General features: G+C 44.2%; 1 long non-coding RNA gene across 2 annotated transcripts in view; it reads left to right on the forward strand.

The window, feature by feature from the left end:
- Window positions 1-4,699, forward strand: part of LOC111959878 (uncharacterized) — a 34,521-nt gene that overhangs the window by 25,022 nt on the left and 4,800 nt on the right. The window contains exon 1 of one of the 2 annotated variants that reach the window (XR_002876657.2): window positions 462-892. The exons of the other annotated variant lie outside the window; for it this stretch is intronic. This is a non-coding gene — a long non-coding RNA (uncharacterized lncRNA). Of the gene's footprint in view, window positions 1-461; window positions 893-4,699 lie in introns of those variants that run through there. 2 annotated transcript variants of the gene reach the window in all.

Raw genomic sequence — 4,699 nt, forward strand, 5'->3', positions numbered from 1 at the left:
TGCTAAACAGAGGAGTGTGTGTGTCTGTCTGCTCAGAGGACGGCAGGAGAAGGATGAGCAGTCGGAGCCAATAAGAGGGAGTACGCAAAACAAAAGAGAGAAGGACAGATTGATGACGAGACCGGACATGAGGGGAACGGAGAGTCTATGCTGCTGTTCTGTAACATTATGACAGCTATTTCTCTCGCGCAGACGAGGGCCGGCGCTTCGAGATAAGCGTGATGTCGGCAGCCGGCGATCTCGATTGTGTGCTGGGAAACAAGCCATCCTTCATAAAATCCCAGTAGGGACTCATACAGCACCACCAGAGAAGAGAGAGAGAGAATCAGAGAAGAGCACGAGCAGTGTCTTTTGGGACTTCACAGCCACACAGCCACTGCGCTGTCACTTAAGCGCTCTGTTTACTGGATTACACCCAAGTAACAGAATGCAACGGAGTAGAAAAAAAGAACCTTGACAGAAGAAAGAAAGAAAGAAAGAAAGAAAGAAAGAAAGAAAGAAAGAAAGAAAGAAAGAAAGAAAGAAAGAAAGAAAGAAAGAAAGAAAGAAAGAAAGAAGAAAGAAAGAAAGAAAGAGATGTAAGGATGGATTCTTTTGAATTTGGTTTAGTTTAGTTTCACAGAAACTGAAGTTGTGGATGGGTGAGAGACAATTATCGCTCTTGCTCTTTTCTCTCTTTCTCTGTCTCTCTCTCTCTCTCTCTCTCTATTCCTGAGAGTGGCAAACTGGAGGGGAACCCCAGATTATCTGCTAGAGAGAGAGCGGGGGCAGAGAAAAAGAGGAGGAAGAAGAGGGAAACAGACAGAGACAGTGAGAGTCATAGAGAATGAGAAGGGGACCTTTCAAACCTGGTAAGAGGCTCCCAGACGTCAGGAGGAAATGCTCCGAGAGGGTAAGTGAAAAAATAAAAATCGCAGCTAACACTGCTGCTTCTGATGGATGTCATATGGTCCACGTTAAGGCTGAGAAAACACTCACAGATCCTCCATAGTTAGACCAAACTAGAGGAAAACAGAGAAACAGAGTTGTTAGAATCAGAAGGACAGATTCTTATTGAATAGAAATATACACTGCATTTAGAAAATAGTGACATCTTTGTGACAGAGATCCTCTCTTTAACTGTAAGGCCTGTAAGAATAGGAAGCATCTTTTGGGGCATCTTTTGGGATTGATATTTGTGTGAGGTACTTTAGCTGAATGCTAAGTGATAGATTGACTGTAATGTGTTAGTGCTGCGCTGTATTAAATGGGGTTTACTACTGACAGTGTTACCTCATAGTTTGTCTATACTAATGCAATTGCAAATAGCTAATTCACTGTTACATAGCTGTTACATAGTAATAGCGCATAGCTTGGGCATCGTTGGAATGATCCGGAGACAGCTGTATCAGAGAGCTATAGCTCTTCTGCAGTCTCCAAATGCGAGTTCTTTAAATGAGCTGTAAATAGTACATGTGATATTGTATAGGGCAAACTTCATCATTAGATTAACAGTCATATTATGTATCTGTAGTCTATTTTATCTATTCAGTCGTTGACTTGTTCTGTTGGGTTGTTACCATATCTCAGAGGGAATAGTAATGTTTTAATATCATTTCCTGTCTATGCGTTCCTGCTCAGCCTCTGTCGTGCTGTCTCCCCCATAAACTTGGGTAATGGTACAGTCCACTCCTTGTACCCAATGGCAGAAGGCATAAATGAACTCAGAGCACAAAGGATAGGGGGATACGTTGTAGAAGGGGAAGTGAATGTATACTATATCCTGCCACATGCGGAACTCAGTGCTGTTTCTTTATGAATGGGCAGTCTGAGTGCACAATCTGATTGGTTGAGAGAAGAGAATAATTCCTGAATGGACAGCAGGGTGCAATCACCGGTGTTTAGAGTAACCTTCTGCGGTTGCCTTGCTCTCCCCCGGTTACCAGCTGTCCCGAAGGTTGTGTGTGTGTGCGCGTGTTTGCAGTGTTTGCATATGTATGTGTGTGCGTGTTTGCGTATGTGTGTGTCCAGGTTAGTCTTTTAAGGTTTAATGTCCATCAGGCAATGATATGGTTTGATTTGATTTTCTATTTATTTACTCAATTGGGTTCATAACATACAAATGTTGTGTGGTGGCACTTCCCTTAGAGTTAGGCATTACTTCTGGTCCTTCTCTCTGGGGTGTGACAGGTCTTACATTGTAGTGGCATACTAACCTAATTACTTTAGTGCTGCTCATACAGAAACAAATGGAAACAAATGTGAACAATGGCCATCCCTAAAATTAGATCTCAAGCTACCGTCATTAGACATGGGATCCCGTCAGAGGGCACTTTGTGTGTATGTGTGTATTGTCTGTGTGTGTGGTGTGTGTGTGTGTGTGTGTGTGTGTGTGTGTGTGTGTGTGTGTGTGTGTGTGTGTGTGTGTGTGTGTGTGTGTGCGTGTGCATGGCCCAAGGAATGTGCTCACAGACAGCCCCTGCATGCTAGTCCCTCTACACTCCCTCCCACACACTCACACACCCTTTCTCTTTGTTTTACTGCAGTACAATGATATCCAATCCTATGGCTCCACCTCAGATAACTCTGGTTCCCTCACCCTCCCAGTCCAACTGTCTGGCCAACAGTCACACTCATGCAATACTTTCTTTGGTCGTTTACTGAGTGCGTGTGTGCGTGCGTGCGTGCGTGGGTGAGTGCGTGCGTGTGGATAGTAAAACAAGGAAAATTTGGACAGGTGGAGACATTATTTTAAGCTTAGGGGTTAGGTTTAGGGTTAGAGTTTGGGTTCAGTTTAGGGTTAGGAGTTAAGGTTAGGGGTTTGGGGTTAAGGTTAGGGTTAGATTGAAGGTTACGGTTAGGAATTAGGGAAAATAGGATTTTGAATGGGAATTAATTGTTTGGTCCCCACAAGGATAGTTAAACAAATGTGTGTGCGTGTGTGTGTGTGTGTGCAGGTGATAAAAGTCAGCCATAAACTTTGTGAATTGTGTTTCCATCTGCATATCTGTGCTTATCGTGCCTGCGTTTCTAGACTGTGTGATAATCATGCTATTGTCGGTAAGATGCGTCGCCGGTATCTTGATGGTTGAGATAAAATTCTCAGAGGTAGATAATGTTGGAATCTGCCCTCTATCTTAATTCAATACCTATGCACTCTTACCTGTCCTTCTTGGCAAAGTCTGGCAGATGAACATTTTTCCATGGCAGAGCATTTTGGTGGTACAAGTAGGGTTGAATAATGTGAGGTCATCAGTTCACTGTGCAGTGAGTGTGTTGGCGGGATCTTTAATCATGTCACTAGCCGAGGTCAGTTTATATAACTAGAGCAATCCTATTGAACTCCACTCTAGAGCGTTCTTTTTTGCATGAGCTGATTTTGCTTTGTTTATACAACAATGGAGTCACTCTCACTGGAAGTCTGTCATTCGCAGAGAAAGGAGTTCAGGCTGAACTGCATAACTTAGACGTCACAAGAGCTGCTCGCTGCGTTTGGTTTGATGTCACCACACTCAAGAGTGTGCGTGTGTTTGTGTGCGCTCGAGGGGGCGGAACCTTTCTAAAGGTGTGTGTGTGTATTCAGGTACGATAGGTTGCAACGGTTCTCCACACACCCATCTGGTACGGTGTGTGTCCCTATGCCCATATATGGCTGTAGCTTCCCCTACCTGGTGCCTAACCGAGAGTGCATTGAATTCTAATAAGTTGGGGCGCCGGAAAGAGACCCTAGAGCGGAAGCACGTCATGAAACAGCAGGATGAACGAGCAAGGCCTGAGATCTGTGTTTAAAGGAGATATTTTTTCCTAATGTAATCAGCTGGAGAGATGACTCACAGGGTACATAAGTTATTCAGATGGGAGCCAGTAATGAGTGTTATAGTGGAACTCTTTATCTACTGCTGACTACACTCACAAGAGATTGGATACATAGAAAACAGAAAAACAGGGATTTTCCTGGCTGATATTGCTACTATGGGAACTCTCATCAATTGCAAATTTTCAACATAATTTGCCGGAAATGTATGGCGAGATGCACCATCTCTCTCTCTCTCTCACACACACCACCACACACACAACCACACACACACACACACACCACACACATACACCACACACACACCACACACACACACACCACACACACACACACACATCACACGCACAAACACACACAACACACACCACACACACAGCTTAAGAGAGCAAGAGGAACTTATCATTTATGCGTGCCTGGCCTCTAAAGCATGGTGCGACCACCACGCTCGCTGTATATGTGTGTGTGTTTGGTGGCAGTTGGGTATTATGTATGTGTGGAGTGTGTGGGTGTTGGCGTTTACTGAGTATACAGTATGTGGGATGTTGTGTGTGGGCTGTGTTGTAGGATGTGTAAGTTGGGGTGTGTGTTGGTGATCATATCATAGATCGCTCCACCTATGCCTTCGCGTTATTTACTTATCCATCAGCTTGGAGGCCAAGACAAGGCCAGTATAGTTCTATTTCTTCCCGATAATACCTTTCTGAATATTTCCACAAGATGTGAAGAGAAGTCATATCAGCGCTTGCTGGTGTGACGATACTCTCTCAGCGATATCGCGAGTCTTCACAATGTATTAACATATCCGCATAACCAACTGCTCTCCTCTCCTCAGCTCAATCTGGTCCTCCTTTACAGCACCAACTTTCCAACACAGCTATTCACTAGCATTTTTCAATCTCTCGA

This window comes from Salvelinus sp. IW2-2015, linkage group LG36 (assembly GCF_002910315.2).
Source record: "Salvelinus sp. IW2-2015 linkage group LG36, ASM291031v2, whole genome shotgun sequence".
In the NCBI taxonomy this organism is placed as follows: domain Eukaryota; kingdom Metazoa; phylum Chordata; class Actinopteri; order Salmoniformes; family Salmonidae; genus Salvelinus; species Salvelinus sp. IW2-2015.